Source organism: Cupressus sempervirens, chromosome 7 (genome assembly GCF_028749045.1).
Source record: "Cupressus sempervirens isolate cs-2001-9-10 chromosome 7, ASM2874904v1, whole genome shotgun sequence".
Lineage (NCBI taxonomy): Eukaryota > Viridiplantae > Streptophyta > Pinopsida > Cupressales > Cupressaceae > Cupressus > Cupressus sempervirens.
Window position 1 is genome coordinate 721813505 of NC_143124.1, and position 18626 is coordinate 721832130.

The 18626-nt window shown below is 30.9% G+C and overlaps 1 pseudogene; it reads left to right on the plus strand.

The window, feature by feature from the left end:
* Positions 1 to 412: 412 nt before the first annotated feature.
* LOC149549257 (EID1-like F-box protein 1 pseudogene) lies at positions 413 to 18217 on the plus strand (annotated as a pseudogene).
* The last annotated feature ends 409 nt before the right edge of the window (positions 18218 to 18626 follow it).

The following is an 18626-nucleotide window of genomic DNA, read 5'->3' on the forward strand; positions in this document are numbered from 1 at the left end:
TTTATTTGGCTTAAATATGTAAAATTACCTTCATAATAATATCATTTCCTAGTAGAATAATCTAGAAATAATCGTTTTATTCCATTTAGGTTATAAAAAGAAAATAACCGTTCATTGATTTTAAATAAAATAACCATAATTTTACTAAAATCAATATGATAAATTAATAACTTCATTAATTAATTCTTATTTTTTTAATAGATCCTAATTAAATCAAATTTAATTAGATTAATTTATAATTAATAAAACTATTTAAATTTATTTTAATTACAAAACATTTATAAAAATTAATAGTAAAATTATTAATAAATAATTATATAATTTGAATAACACAAAATGTTATTAAATTATAATATAATTTATTACCATTTAAATTAAATAATTTTTAAAATGTATTAAAATTTATAAAAAAATGAAAAACACAAATCAAATGACATGTTTAAAGGCCCGTCGGCCTGGTACCTGCGACAACAGGGTACCCTGCTGCGCGCAGCAACAGTACAATTGTTGCCTGTGGCAGCAGAGGTACCGGCTGCCGCGGCTTATTAAAGCCGGCAGCAGGTACGGGGGGGGGGGGGGGTATAACCCCACCCCATTTATTATATATATATATTTTTAATTATTAAGTTTTATCAAAATAAAACTTTTAAAATTTATTTGCAATAATATGTAATTTAGTTTTATTTTATTTTAAATAAACTTTTTAAAATATATTACCAATTAAATATATAGATAAATTCAGTTTTACTTCCTTTAAAATTTCTATAATATTATCTTAAATAAATAATTTATTACTATTATTATTATTATTATTATTTAAATATAAAGAATAATTCTCACAATTTGAATTTCAATCTAAAGTCTTCTTTTTTTATTTCAAGCCCTATTCAAATCAAATTCTAATTTCTTCAATCTACGAAACTAGAGTTTTCTTATTGCTTTTCTAATCCCTACGTACACAAAAGATATAGACACACACCCAGTAAATTTACAACATTAAATGTTCAAAGTTTTATCACAGAGAATTTATGATTCTACTATCCACAAGCACGAAGAAGACAAGAACGAAAGTTGCATAACTCAATTACTGATCAAAACACAAGACCCTACCTATATCGATGCTATCCTCTAACAACTAGATGCAAATTCCTACCGCAAGCAAAAGCTTTCAAGCCACGTAAAATTCTCTTCTTTCCAAAACCTTCGAGTTGCTCTCCATCAACCTGTGTGTGCAATAATGACCCCAAAACCCTCTAATATAGAATCTAATTACCTTTAGGGTTTCTGTCTCTACAACTCTAAAATAATAATTACTTTATTTAATTAATTCTTTCATGCACAATTAATTTCCTTTTTAAATTAAAATATTCTTTTTATTATACCTTCATGCACTTTAAGTGAATTGTTAAATTACTTTATTTAACTTTCCACTTTACTTCACTCTAAATTAATTTATTAACTTTAATCTCATGCGCAATAAAATATCTTAATCAAGTTCACATATTTTATCTTTTAAATTAATTTCTTTTATTTTCAACTCATGCATAAATCATGCGAACTATAATCTTTATGATAATTAAATATCTTTTCACTTTTAATTTCATTTTTTTAGAAATTTAATTGATAAAATATTTATTAACTTAAATAACAATAATATTTAGCATTTATTTAAAAATACACTCTAAATATATTATTATTAAATTAAATAAATATAACCACGTTCTAAATTTAAACTTTATTTAACTTTTTAATATATTTAGAACGTTTAATTTGATAAATATTTATTAACTTAAATAACAATAATATTTAGCATTTATTTAAAAATGAACTCTAAATATATTATTATTAAATTAAATAAATATTATCATGTTCTAAATTTAATCTTAAAACTTTTATCTTCAATTTAATTCTTTATATTTAATTAATTTCTCAATTAATTAAATATAATTAAATATTCAAAAAGTCATAATAATTTTTCATTAAATTAAATTATTAAATTAATCTATTAATTAGACTTAATTAATAGAAATTCATCAAAGACTCACAAAACAACATACACACAAAATACTCACGGGTTTAAAAAGGGTAGACAGTCTATTACGAGTCCTCCTTGCAGAACAAGTATTATAGGCTTATGGCTAGGATTGGACCTGATCATTATCTTCCCATTCTCACCATTTGAGTATTTGTAATAGGGCGCGCTCATCCTAGCAATTCAGGGAAGTCAATGCCCGGTACCTACATCCTGCATAAAAGACGAGCATGTACATGTATATAATATATCTAAACTAAACAGACAATGGCGGGGAGTGGTTCATCGTGTAGATCCTGACTAGCAGGTGACTACGACTCCCTCCCTTAGCCACATCAAACACGTCAAACAGAAAGATAAAATAAACACGCACACCATACACATGCAAGTATGGGGTAAGTATCGTAAAAATCACAAGTCTAACATCAAATTCGTACATATAATAATGCATCTCTATCAATACAACATAATCATCATTAAAGACATCACTAACGTCATGTGAAATGAAATCAACAAGTATATATGTAATCCAAAACATGAAATAATATCATAATATTGTAAATCCAATATCTCTAAACTAATCAATGCATAAAATCAACCTAAAAGAATTTGACAATGATAACATAAATGCGATCTAGGGGTAGGCACTACATCCACCCCCCCTAGAATTAGGCTTACTCCTGGAAGCCCATTACTAAGAAACATGAATCAAACTCAGAAAACTCAAAACTAAGGTCCACAATCAGGGCAATTGGTCGCTCTATGACCATATTGTCCACAAAAGTAGCAATCTCCACTAAAGCCTCCCTGAGCTCCAGGTGCACGCGACTGATCACAACTACCAACACTAGCATCCTCACTGAGAGCTCGAGGAACTCGATCCAACCTGTTGCGCATACTACGCTTCCAGTTGTGATAGTTCCCTGACTGTGAACCACCATCGTTACCATGGAAGAACTTTCTTCCCGGCTTCTCTTGATTACCCTTAGAGAAGTTAGGAGAATTTTTAGAACTTCCAGCTCCTTGAGACTGGTTATCCCTCAATGCTCCTAAATAAAGTGCCCCACTAGCCAGAACACCTGGTAGGCCACCTTGGCCTGAAGTCACACTCACCTCAACTAAAGTAGCTCACAATATAGAATCCTTAAGGGTTTTCGGTTGGAAAACCTTAACACCCCCAATGATGTTAACATTAAGTCCTCTAATGAAATGTTGGACCATTAATGGTGAGCTATCACTTACTCCTACATAAGACATAAGCTCGAAGAACTTACACTCATACTCCACCACAGTCTTGGTACCTTGTCTCAAATCATGAAACTCATCTGCCCTCTGAAGTTGCCACTGCTCTGATAGAAATCGCTCATGGAAGTGTTCAAGGAACAACTCCCATGTGACAGTCTACATATTTATCCCATGTTTATTCTCCTCTATATTCCACCAAATCGCTGCAAAGAGCTCTAAGTGGGTAATGGCATATCTTGCTTTGACATTGGAGTCAAAGTCTTGCATGGAAAAACATCTATCTAGAGCAATCAACCAATTCTCAGCATCATATCCAGTACCTTCTCCATTGAAAGGTTTGATCTTGACCCATAATAGGTCCTTCATTTGGATGGACTGGCTAGACTGCCTGTTTCTCTCTAGGATCCTCCCTCTAGGACTCATGGACCTATCTCTATCTCCATGATGAGCTCTATCTTGCAAGGGTAGTCATGCTAGGATCTTCTTGACCAAGTCTCTAGTGACCGGTCCTTCTGTCTCAACATCTTGCTTAACACTAGCATCCTCTCTAGCCTCTTCCTGAATAGGGTCTCTTGAATGGACCAAGGAAGGAATACGGTGACTAACTCTTCCATGACTTCTACCATGTCCTAAGCTACGACCCCTAGCAATGGATCTAGAATCAGAAGTCATCTCTCCTACAACACCCAAACACAACAACGACATCTAAGAATCCATCATAACCATAGGGTCACAACTTACTGACATAAAGCAATAATCCAAAAAGTTTATAAGTTTTCTAATTCCCTATTTAGAATCTGTATCATTTCAAAGTTTGTTGTTCAAAAGTTTGGTTTCAAGTTTGATGTCAATATAAGTTTGTTGTTTAAATAAGTTGCAAGTTTACTAATTGCTCAAGTGATGGCGCACATAATGCCCAGAGTTCCCAATGTTGAAACTCAGGCTTTGATACCATATGAAACGCCCCGCTCGGGAACCCAAGAGAATTAAACCTAAAATGTTACAATGTTTACTGAACTATTTTAAAAAAAAAAAGTTTAAACAACATCAAGATAACATTAATGCGGAAGAAATATGAACATACACAACAAATACACATTTTCAATTACAGATATAGTTTCAATTCCTCAAAGGTTCCTTTACGTTGAGTCACATTTAATAATTTTAAATTAATTAGTTTAAGTTCCAAGTACAATGTCTCAAGATCATAAAGAAATAACAGATACATAATCGCATAAGCAAATGCATAAGTATAAACAATACAATGAAAGTACATCCAATCAATAACATCCACTGCACATGTTGCAGGGTATGTGAGAATAGATACAATACATCATGATACATGATAACGTATGTACATCATCTGAAAAGAAGTCTCTAAGATAAGAAATAAGAATGATAAAGGTACATCTTCTGCAACGAACATCCAACAGCTAGCAATGTGAAGGGGGACCCAAATGGTAAGAAGGGACTACCTCCCGACCACGTGGCTACCTAGTCAGGCTTCCACTCCCACCGTGCAGGGAAGATAATGAATGATCCACATACGGCTATCAAACATAAAACATTCCTAGGCAAGGAATTCCTAATAGCCAAAACTACCTCAAAGGTAACACATACTACTCAAGAAGATAAAATAATCCAAAGAAGGAACACTCAATCCAATACCGACACCACATAACCAAACATCATACAAAAATCAAGTATAAACCAAATACCAAGATCATAAGATAAAGTCAACAAAAGACAATCACCTTAAGTCAAAAGCCACACGTCAAAAGTACATCATCCATGAATCACTAATCATCATCAATGAAAGTAAATAACCACCATAAACACATCCAACAATAAATACACCACCATAAACACATCCAACAATAAATACACCACCAACAATAAGTACACCACCATAGGTACACAAATCTACAGAGGAGACTCAGGCTACATACTAGGGAGTGTCATCACATGGCTACTTGAGTTACCCTGGGCTGATCTCTTAAGAGACCCCGGACCCTCAAGCGTTGAGTTACCCTGGACTGGTTACTCTGAACCCCGGACCCTCAACATCACACATATGGAAACCAGAAAGCCCTCTCAAGAAGACGAGGCACTCATCTCATTCCCATCCTTAGTCTATACAAGCACTCAAGGCATAGGTGGATCAAATATCTATAACTTATCTTTTTAATGTGTTTTCCCCCCAAAGATTTTTCATTACTAGATTATCACTTATTACACAACTTGCATAGGTTACCTTGGTACTGACCACTTAGGGTCCCGGACCCCTACTGCAAGCCACTCCCAAAGTCATGTACCTAGACAACCTCTCCTAAGCACATAAAAACACAGTTGTGTCCCATACCACAACACCCATAAAGATCAAACTCGGTTCCTTAACAGGCAACCTGATAACAAGATGGTTGTCCCATCCAAGTACACATAATTTCTCCACAAGATAAACCTCATAAATATAATCTCCAATATGAATCACAAAACACATCACAACATCTAGTCCCATAAATAGTATACAAGAAATCTCACAAAACCTCTGGTGTACATCCTAGACTAGTCAACACCTACTCAACACCAAAATTCCAAAGCATAGACAGTATAAGCAAAACAGTCATAGTTTGCGTTTGATTTACAATAATACACAATAAGGTAAAAAGTAAAGTTTCAGTTTTGTGTTCAATGTATGTTTCAAGTGAATGAATTCTCAGTGTATTCCACAAGTCAACTCTATAAAATTACCCCCATTTATTTATTTGGCTTAAATATGTAAAATTACCTTCATAATAATAGTCATTTCCTAGTAGAATAATCTAGAAATAATCGTTTTATTCCATTTAGGTTATAAAAAGATAACCGTTCATTGATTTTAAATAAAATAACCATAATTTTACTAAAATCAATATGATAAATTAATAACTTCATTAATTAATTCTTATTTTTTTAATAGATCCTAATTAAATCAAATTTAATTAGATTAATTTATAATTAATAAAACTATTTAAATTTATTTTAATTACAAAACATTTATAAAAATTAATAGTAAAATTATTAATAAATAATTATATAATTTGAATAACACAAAATGTTATTAAATTATAATATAATTTATTACCATTTAAATTAAATAAATTTTAAAATGTATTAAAATTTATAAAAAAATGAAAAACACAAATCAAATGACGTGTTTAAAGGCCCGCCGGCCTGGTACCTGCGACAGTAGGGTACCCTGCTGCCGCGGCTTATTAAAGCCGGCAGCAGGTACGGGGGGGGGGGGGGGGGGTATAATCCCACCCCATTTATTATATATATATATATATATTTATTTAATTATTAAGTTTTATCAAAATAAAACTTTTAAAATTTATTTGCAATAATATGTAATTTAGTTTTATTTTATTTTAAATAAACTTTTTAAAATATATTACCAATTAAATATATAGATAAATTCAGTTTTACTTCCTTTAAAATTTCTATAATATTATCTTAAATAAATAATTTATTACTATTATTATTATTATTATTATTATTTAAATATAAAGAAATACAGTCTCATAGAGAAAATAATTCTCACCATTTGAATTTCAATCTAAAGTCTTCTTTTTTTATTTCAAACCCTATTCAAATCAAATTCTAATTTCTTCAATCTACGAAACTAGAGTTTTCTTATTGCTTTTCTAATCCCTACGTACAAAAAAGATATAGACACACACCCAGTAAATTTACAACATTAAATGTTCAAAGTTTTATCATAGAGAATTTATGATTCTACTATCCACAAGCATGAAGAAGACAAGAACGAAAGTTGCATAGCTCAATTACTGATCAAAACACAAGACGCTACTTATATCGATGCTATCCTCTAACAACTAAATGCAAATTCCTACCGCAAGCAAAACCTTTCAAGCCACGTAAAATTCTCTTCTTTCCAAAACCTTCGAGTTGCTCTCCATCAACCTGTGTGTGCAATAATGACCCCAAAACCCTCTAATATAGAATCTAATTACCTTTAGGGTTTTTGTCTCCACAACTCTAAAATAATAATTACTTTATTTAATTAATTCTTTCATGCACAATTAATTTCCTTTTTAAATTAAAATATTCTTTTTATTATACCTTCATGCACTTTAAGTGAATTGTTAAATTACTTTATTTAACTTTCCACTTTACTTCACTCTAAATTAATTTATTAACTTTAATCTCATGCGCAATAAAATATCTTAATCAAGTTCACATATTTTATCTTTTAAATTAATTTCTTTTATTTTCAACTCATGCATAAATCATGCGAACTATAATCTTTATGATAATTAAATATCTTTTCACTTTTAATTTCATTTTTTTTAGAAACTTAATTGATAAAATATTTATTAACTTAAATAACAATAATATTTAGCATTTATTTAAAAATGCACTCTAAATATATTATTATTAAATTAAATAAATATAATCACGTTCTAAATTTAAACTTTATTTAACTTTTTAATATATTTAGAACGTTTAATTTGATAAATATTTATTAACTTAAATAACAATAATATTTAGCATTTTTATAAAAATGAACTCTAAATATATTATTATTAAATTAAATAAATATTATCATGTTCTAAATTTAATCTTAAAACTTTTATCTTCAATTTAATTCTTTATATTTAATTAATTTCTCAATTAATTAAATATAATTAAATATTCAAAAAGTCATAATATTTTTTCATTAAATTAAATTATTAAATTAATCTATTAATTAGACTTAATTAATAGAAATTCATCAAAGACTCACAAAACAACATACGCACAAAATACTCACAAGTTTAAAAAGGGTAGACAGTCTGTTACGAGTCCTCCTTGCAGGACAAGTATTATGGGCTTATGGATAGGATTGGACCTGATCATTATCTTCCCATTCTCACCATTTGAGTATTTGTAATAGGGCACGCTCATCCTGGCAATTCAGGGAAGTCGATGCCCGGTACCTACATCCTACATAAAAGACGAGCATGTACATGTATATAATATATCTAAACTAAACAGACAATGGCGGGGAGTGGTTCATCATGTAGATCCCAACTAGCAGGTGACTACGACTCCCTCCCTTAGCCACATCAAACACGTCAGACAGAAAGATAAAATAAACACGCACACCATACACATGCAAGTATGGGGTAAGTATCGTAAAAATCACAAGTCTAACATCAAATTCGTACATATAATAATGCATCTCTATCAATACAACATAATCATCATTAAAGACATCACTAACGTCATGTGAAATGAAATCAACAAGTATATATGTAATCCGAAACATGAAATAATATCATAATATTGTAAATCCAATATCTCTAAACTAATCAATGCATAAAATCAACCTAAAAGAATTTGAAAATGATAACAGAAATGCGATCTAGGGGCAGACACTACACATGCTTCAACTCCAATAATGACAATGTAGCCAAATTTCTTGTCCTTGTAATTTCATTATTAGATAAGTCCAAACCCATTACAATAGTCGAGACATGAATGTGTTGAATAACATCTATTGAACCTTTGACTCAATTAATTTTGTCAAAGACATTGGAACTATATGTGGTAGAATAGAAAATATATTCAAGAAAAGAAAATATTAACATCATATTTACATTTTGTATGAACAAAATCTTGAATTCTATTCAACATGGTTAGAAGGTGTAAATAGGGTTCATTGAAAAACAAAATGAAAAAAAGGCTCAAGAAATTTAAGCTTTGCTAAGACAAGATTTAGAACCTTGGTTAAATCATTATTAGCCTAATAAGCATATTAGAGACCATTAAAAAATTCTCAACTTGAACATCTTGTATTACCAACAACTCCTTATTCCTCCATGCTACTGCAACTGAACAATCTAGAGAAAGAACAATAGGACTAATTCATTAGAAAACCCATGACTCTTGAGGCATGAAAATTGATAAGAAATATAGATTTCAGAATGAAAGATGATATCTTACCTTTGCAAGTGATAATATCTTACCTTACAGATTTTAGAATGAAAGATGGAAATGCGTACCAAATATAGGAGTAAATTATATCTTTATTAAATAATTTTCTCATAAATTTATTTCAGAGAGAAATACTAGAGATGGTCAACCTAGGATTACAATTCATTTGACTATCACATACTACTTTTCTTGACAATGCACAACATATTAAAGGACTTGATGTTTGCCAAAAGTAACACAACTATCAACCAACTGACACATAACTACTTGAGAGTGGCAACTAACTTAATATGGACAATTAATACACCAATGTTATCAAACATAAAAATAGGAATTATATGCTGACAATATCCTAAACTTGAAAGGATTTTCTTCCTGTGAAGACTTGCCAAATATGATTGTAAAAAATGCCAAACATGGCTATATTTCACATCCCTTGTCTCTGATATTTCACTGCAATGTTTCCTACTTTGTTTTTATTTTTATTTTGGTTTGTTTGTATTTACAACATGGGATTGCATTTACTCTTCATTTATTTATCATGTGAGTAAATATAATAGACTTGGTTTCAATTGTAGCTTTGCAAAGTTCAACAAAGAAAATAAATCATGCAATAATAGGCTACCCACTTTCAGGAAAAATTAGAAATGAATGCAGATGATGGAAATAAAATCTTTAAATCCTTCAAAAATATTTTTTAATTTTTTTTTAAATTTTAAATTTGTTGTATCTTAAATGAGTTAGAGTGAGTCTAAGGCTGAATTAGATATTATCCAAACAAGTTTGAGTTGAGTCCTTCTATTGTATTGCTTTACTTTAGAATTTTACATATGTTAATGATTTCTATTGTAGCCAATCCAATGGCCTTAAAGAAGGCCAATGCATTAACACTATATAAGCAACTTAACTAGGTGTGGGGAAAGATGAGATTGTCAATGATTGGCCCAGAAACATAAAAACTAGAGCACCCCTATGCACATACACAAAATTGAGAATGGATGAAATAAGTTGATTTCAATTGATTGCTACAAATTTATAAATTTTTCTCATTGTTAGTCCCCCTGAGTCATTTTCTACAGAGCAGACCAAATTTCCAATAGTATTCACTTTTAGCTATTCCAACTTTGCTAGGAATTTTTCTTGGGAAAGGCAAAGTTTTAAATAATTTTTAGATTCTTTTTAAGTTTGGACATTGGAGTCTGGTTCCCTTAAATTTCACAAGATTTTAGTACTCATTTTTCCTCTATTATAGGTAACCATTAAACTGAACATTATTTGTATAATATTGATTGATAATTATATAATATTTATTATTGAGAAACATTTGTGGAACTTCATTTGAATTGGAGCATCCACAAGGACTATCGTTTGTTAGTGGATTTTTATTTTTTGACCAAATAGAAATTCATACTCCTATACGATTGGCAATACATATTATAAATAGTAAAAAGTAGTTATTCTAATTTTTTATAGAGCTAAACCACCATTCAAAAGCATGGAAGAATGCATAAAGTAATTAGTGGAATTTTTTTTATAGAAGATTTAATAGTGTGTTTTTATTATGTACTCTATCTATGTATTCATATAATGAACCTATGCTTTGGAAAGGAGTAGAAACTTGAGGAAAAACGACAAGCAATGCACCTCGTCCTGTGTTTCAAAGGGAAGAAATTGACACTACAACACTATTTGAGTCCATCAAACAAGCAGTTAGCTTGTTTGGAGAGACTTCTTGGAGGACAAATATATGCAAATAAGATTTAGCTTCCAGTTGGATATGTTATTTGAAGTTGTTTCACTCTTTTATGGTTACTTTTTTTTGTTATGTTTCTTACATTAGTCAAATGATCTACTTTTTCTTGGGTCATGTTCTATATTCTGATGCTCTTCTCATTGCTTATAGAGGCAGATATCAAAGGAGATAGAACTGCATCTTGTTCAAAAGGAACTTGCAAAATCAAAGGACCAACTCAAAATTGCGGAGGGCACAAGGGTTTAGGCACTTGTTGAGCTTGAAAAGGCCAAGAGAGTGGTGGAAAGTTTAACTCAATAGCTAGATAATACAAAGGAATTGAAGGTAAAGGCTAATGATACCTTTGGAATAGCTAGACTCTATGCTGAAGAGCTAGTTACTACAAACATGAAAAATCAAGAGTGTGACATTATTGTTTGGCAGACAAAGTTTGAATCTGCAAGAGAGCACCATAGTTATACTACAGCTGAGTTGGAAGCTACTAAGCAGGAGCTTCAAAAAATCAAACAACATCATGCAACTTCCTTGGAACCAAATGATTAGAAATCAAATAGGTATAATATGTAACTCTTGCAAAATAAATGCAACTTCCTTGGAAACTAAATTATCAAAAATCAAATAGGTAGAATATGTAACTCTTGCAAAATAAATGAGTGATAATAGAGAAAAGGATATTTCAATCAAAATTTCTAAAGCTAATGAATCACTTGTTCTTGTTAAACTAGCTTCAATACAAGTAGACAAGGAAAAAGTTACTATTCTAAAAGAAAAATAAGTTGATACACTTAATTATGCACAAGGTGTAGATCAAATAAAAAATAATATGGGTGCCTTAAAGGAGAAACTTGATGCTTCAAAACATAAAGAGGCATAGTTGGCCAAAATAGTTGGTGAAGTGGAAAATTTGCAGGAGGAGGTAAATTAAGCAAAAAAGTTTCAGTCTCCCCAACATAGCCAAAATTGTATGAAGGGCATGAACTCTAAGGACACAAAGCCTAGATCATTAAGATATGAGATATTATCTCCTTGAAAAATTCAAATTTTGGACATGCTGCAAAATTTTCATTCCATGAGATTACATCTCTTTGATGCATTACATCAAAAAGTTCATATGCCTTGTATATGCTTCCACATTTTTCATAAATGTCAATAAAAGCATTTCCAATTATAATATCTAAAAAAAGTTCCCCTTTCATTATGTTTTGATGGATGTTTATATCATTTTTCAAATCTTATTATTTTGCATAGGTAGAGAGGTTGTTGGAAAATTTGTTGAATTTAGCTTCACACTGCTAATTATATTTTCTTAGAAGTTCAAAAAAATTATTTTCTATATATCTAGCAATGAGTACATTCAATGAGATGATAAATTTGGCTTCACACTGCCTAATTACATTTTCTTGGAATTTTCTAAACCCTTTTAAACAAATTCATTTTTTGTATATCTATCAATGCTTATATTCTATGAGATGACATATTTTTTAGGCATTCTATCAATTAGTTTGTATGCCTTTTCTATGCTTCCACATTTTGCATAAATATCTACTAGAACAATTGCAACTACATTTGACAAAATGTGTCTATTATTATTGCTTTGATAGATGTACATACCATATTCCAAAGCCCCTATTTTAGGACAAGAAAGAAAGATGATGGTAAGGGTTGTGGAATTTTTCTTTACAATTGTCAATTATATGTATATGAAAGTTTTGAAAGCCTTTTCAAAAGCTCCATTTTGTGTATATCCAACAATAATTGCAGTCTAATAGATGAAATTTTTTTGAGGCATTGTATAGTTTTCATACATGCATGCCAGAGCATTTACAACTACAATATGAGATAAAAACCCTCCTTTTATTATTTTTTGATGGATATCCATACCTTTATCTAGAGCTTCTAATTTAGAATGTGCAAAGAGGAAGCTACCAAAGATTGTGGAGTTTGGATTTTTCCCTATAAGTCTTAGAAGTTCCTTAAGCCTTTTAAACAGAGTATATCATGCAATCTATGTAGTTCATGATACCACATTTCTTTCAAGCATTTTTTGAACAGTTCAAGTGATGTGTCCATGATTCCACATTTTACATACAATAGTAGTTAACAAGCATAATATCTTGAAAATCCATCTATCTTTTATGGTTTGATGAATGTTTTTTCTTTATTTCAAAGCTCCCATTTTGGCATAGGCATTTAGGATGATGGAAAAGGTTGTGGAGTCTAGCTTTACACCTTATAATTCCACTTAATTGGAAATTTATAAATATTTCTCTTTTAGGCATTTCATCAAACAGTTCACATACCCTGTCTATGTTTCCACATTTCACATATTTCTATAGGTTTTGTTTCCACTAAAAAATTTGACATCAATGCCACAACTTGGGGTTAGAAACTTTTGGCCAGATGGTCAAAGCTATGGACCAACTGAATCTCATCCAACATTTTCTCAAATTTATGCTTCCTTTCTTTTCCATTTCAATCAAGATGTTTATTATGGGATCCCTTACAAACATTCTTTTATGGAGTATCATTCTAGGATTTTCTCTTTTCATCCCTTCCATGTAATACATGGGATCCCCTCCACAATCATTTCCTCCATCACATAGGAAGATAACTATTGGCTTTTTAACATCCATAAGGTAGTGGTTGGCTCCAAATTTCATCAATATTTTCTTTACAACTTCCAACCCTGACAAATATGTAGTTCCTTCACTTGAGTATTATGGAAGAAGGTGATTGATGACACCATCTTCCATATTTTCCATCTGCAATGTGCAATAGAACCATCGATATTATATCATAAAAAACTATGATAAAGCGAGCATGTAAAAAGCTCAGAATTGCCTTGTAGATTCATAATGCCTGATCAACCCATCAAATATGAGTTATCAATGGTCAATTTGGCATGGTGTGGGATACTCTTAGAGTATCACAACCAAAATAATGGCCATCATTAGTTATATAGCTTGCAGAGATGAAATTTTCCCCCATAGTAAATTGTTTGATAACCACTTTTGGACACATGAAACTAAAGAAAATTGACATTCTCTGGAAACACCAAGTGTTAGGGTTCTAGCAGGCTGCTGCACTACAGGCTGGTTTTGAGTGGTACTAGGCAAATTCAAATAGTGAGAACTTTCTTCTACAAACAAAGAGCTCAATATATTTTTAAGAGGAGACATGCTTGAAGTTGTAATAGATGAAGATAAATTTCCATTAACATTTGTAAATTATATTGATGGTGAACACATGAATGAAGGAAAACTAAGAGGTGACTATGATTCAGATGATAGAAGCTATCACAAAGCACCACCAATATATGGAATTTGAAAAGACTACTCACATCCACATAAAAGGTGTACTCACATTATCTTAGTTAAAAGTTAGTTGTTGTGATTTCCATTATTGGTTCCAAAAAACAACTATGAAGAGTAAAACATAGTGCCATATGAAGAATCAAATTTATTTAGAGATGTAATTGCTTTCCTTCATAATGATAGTCTTGAATAAGAGATATTACATTGTTGGTACTTTGAGGCTTATTTTTTTGGAATGCAAATTACTAACTGGATTGGATTCCATTTGTGAAAGTTTTCCAAGTGTTGCAACCCATGCCAACCATTTTAAAACTTAAATAACTTGTTCCATGTCAATGTTCCCAAAATTTGAATTTTGGACACATCAAGCATCATAATAAAAGAAGTAGTAACAGTTACATAAAATATTAGATAGCATGATAAGATTCTTGAAACTCTGCATGAATATTGTCAACTTAATAAGGATGTCAATTAGAGTAACTTAGATGAATAGATATGCAAGTTACTCTAATTGGGAAAATTTCATTGACAAATAACTCAGTAGTTATGTCATAAGTTGCTACAAGGGTTCAAATTGAAACCTTAAAAGAGACTACTAAATCAACTAGACATTTACAATATTCATATCAAAAGGAGGAAGACTCAAACTCATATGATTTTAATAAATCTAGTCTTACAGTTCAAATTTTAGAGGTAGAAGAAATACAATCAATCTTTTCCATTTTGAAAGATGATGTAACTGAGAATGTAAACTCTCTAGATAAATAAACCAAGAGTCATGACTCACTAGGACTGGCTGACAATCTACTAGTTCTGACCAATATCAAACCTACCCTGGTTCAATAGGCTAGCAATATTCTAAATGAGAAAATATTATCTCTAAATAAACCAGTAGTGGAGTAAACTAATGTGGCAAGGATTGAGAAGGAAACATGAGTAAGCCTATTGAAACAACTAACAAATTTTAACTTATTCCTTTGATTCTAGAAGATTCAACATCAGAAGTAGTCTGAACCTTTGACATAGGAGCTAAGATAAGATAGGAAGATTTTCTAACTATGGAAATGAGGAATAATAATTTATTGGGATTAACTAACACTGTGTCTTCTCTGGTTGCACAGGTAGAAGTTATTCTAAATGATCAAATATCAACTACATATGAATCAGTTATTTTAACCCAAGTTGCTACATGGACTGTAGAGGAAATTTCAAGTGAGAATTCTCAATCATGTGTCATCCATAAATTTTCCTTTCTAGAGCAGTCTATGTAAAGTGACACTTCATTAGCATAATTTATCATGAATCACACGATATTCACATTTTTTTTTGTTGCTGCTAAAATTCATGTATCTACTCTCAAGGGGTGTGAAAAGAATATGTCCTAATTAAAGAGTTGTATGATAGAGACATTTTATTTTAAGAAGGCAAGACTATACCATAATACATTTAACAGATGTAATATTTATTTAGGATGTCATTCTATACCAAGAGAAGACATATTTACTCGATTCCAAATCCCAAATTACTAGCGTCAAAGTTTTAAATATTGCTTCTATGTGCAAAAAATTAGTCATTGGGAACTATTTTTATGAATTGGCAAATTGTACTATTCCTTTATGAAGATTTATGCTAAACTAGCATAATGTCCATTTTTTGGCTTGAAAAATTATAATTCATGTAAACTAGTATAGTAATTCTTACATTAACATTATACTATGTAATTGATCATTTCTTTACTTAACCTTGGAAATCTATTCAACTAATGTTCCTTTATACTTTTCCTACAGATTTAACATTAAGTTTCTTGTACTTCAGTAGTGGTGTTGCCTAGAAAGAGAAGAAGCTTGGATGTATGAACATTATTTCTCATTGGCTTTCGAGGGATTATGAATTTTTTGAAGAGATTTATCATATTTTCCCATTATAATAGAATACAAAAAGGTGGGATTAAGTGCTCCATATATAACTCCCAAGGCCTCTAAGAGGACTAAAAATGGGGATTCCAATGGAGAAAGGAGTAAATATGTAGGTTCTACTAAGATGTAGCTAATTATAGGTAGTACTAGCTAAAAATATAGTTTAAAATTATTTAGAATTTATTAAAAAGACATGTGTTGTTGTTAACATTTTATAGGTGTTTCAATGAGGATGATTTTAAAAAGTCATAAATTGTAATGAGAAAAGGCAAGAATTCTTGGTCTATCAAAGTATCGCTAGCAAGAATATTGATTAGACATTCAGTTTTAACAACATTATTACTATTATTAATCTCAACATTTCAATTTTTTATTCAAATTTAAGAAAATGAGTTTGGAGACAAATTTAATGTGTTAAATTGTATTTACTTAAACCGTTATAAATCATTACTTCCTTGTTGTGATTTCCTTTATCTCCTCGCATCCACATAAAAGGTGTATTCATGCTACCATCATCTTCCTTAATACTTGCACTTCTTAGAAACCTCCTTTATCAAAGCATGCCCAATAATGCAAAAATTGTGTTGCATTTATTACTCTTAACTACCAAAAAAAGTATAGAAAAGGAAACATAAAACATCACATACAATAGCTTAGAAAAAATTACTTGTTTAAATATGAACAATGAAATGATTCCATCTTCATCATGGCAACATATAGTGCCTATCATATGTTATAGAAATGCATAGTTCACATTCTCCACTAAGTAGACATATCCATTATACCATTATAACAGTTGCAATAGAGGCAAAATGTAGTTTCAATTAGGGTTCAAATACACTTTTCTATTTTAGTGTTAGTTGTCACCCTAAGAATGATGCCATTAGTACTTCTTGATATTGCGGACAATGTCTTGAATCCCAAAGACATTCCAAGTCTTCATAATTTTTCTTATAGTTCACCTAGAAATACCTCTTTCTCTCAATTAAATTAGATAATGGAAATTGATAATTGAGAGTTGGCAGATGAAAACTAGTCAAATTTCAACATTCATTAAATATTATGCTTGACTGATTGAGAATGATGAAAAGCACAACTCAATTAACCAATTGCATCTCGATTTAGTATTAACAAGTGCCAAGATAACATACTCCTAAGGGTCATCTCCAAGGAGAAGTGTACCATTCTCCTTATTGAGAAACACAAGCTGCCAGCCTAATCTTAAAGGGTCCTCAAGCTAGCCTTCTAGGCCAATTATGCGGGCAAGTTAACTTCACAGTTCTAGATAACTACTAAAATGTGTGACATCCAAAGATCTCCTAATTGACCCTTTTTTTTTATATCTATCAAAACACCAATAAATTTTATTTTCCATATCTTGTATTTGCAAATGGTTTGAAGATCTTGTGAAATGGATACTTTGGAAAGAGTTTTGTTTGTAACAAGCACCAAAATGGTTACTAATCTTAATAGGGTTGGTCACATCACCATAGATGGAAATTGGAACGCTCTTGGGAAGTTCATATTTTATTGTGATGGATGCCATAATACTAACAATGGGTTTTTGTCTAGAGCTAAACTAGGTCACTTTGTAGTTAGGACAAGGTTTTCATAGACTGCTGACAAGAGTTTTCTTATTCCACAGTGCAAATCCAATACATTATATGTGAAAAATCCATGTGAGTATCTGACCAAGAAGAGGATGGTGATGTGGGCTTATTTTGAGGAATATTTGAAGAAACAAGGAGGATTCTCATTGAGAAACAAGCCCAAGTACATCCAAAAGATACTTGTGGTTATTATAGGAAAAAGGTATGGAGCTTAAACCATAAAAAAGATGATTCCTAAAAGCTTAGGAGGTTGGATGCCTATACAGATCAAAGAGTTTTTTCTATGCCTCAAAGGACACTTGATTGGAATCTACACTTTTCTTCCCCTTTCATATTTTGATAGTGTGTCAAAAGGGGAAGAATAGATTGTAACCTAGCATGGGAAAATGTCTATAATACTAATAATTCTTCCCTTACCTCTATTCTGCATTTCCTTTAATACTCAAATCATTATGATAATTGAGATATGTGATTGATGGTTTTCTTCTATTTTTTGTTTTTCCTATTAGGCATATCATATGTTCTCATTTGGAGAATGTCATATCTTAAGGGTTGAGCTTTAAATTTATAACCTTGATAATATTATTTTGGTAGTTAGTAACAAATAATTAAATTTTCTTCATGTACCTTTTTAATTTTAGGAAGAGCTTCCACAATTCGTAGGTAGTTAATGTTGGGGGCTACCCCAACATAATCATGGAGAAAGCAATATTTTTGTTAAAGAAAAGCTCGTGTTCCTTTATGTTATGTTGCTTGTCAATTAAGTATTTATTT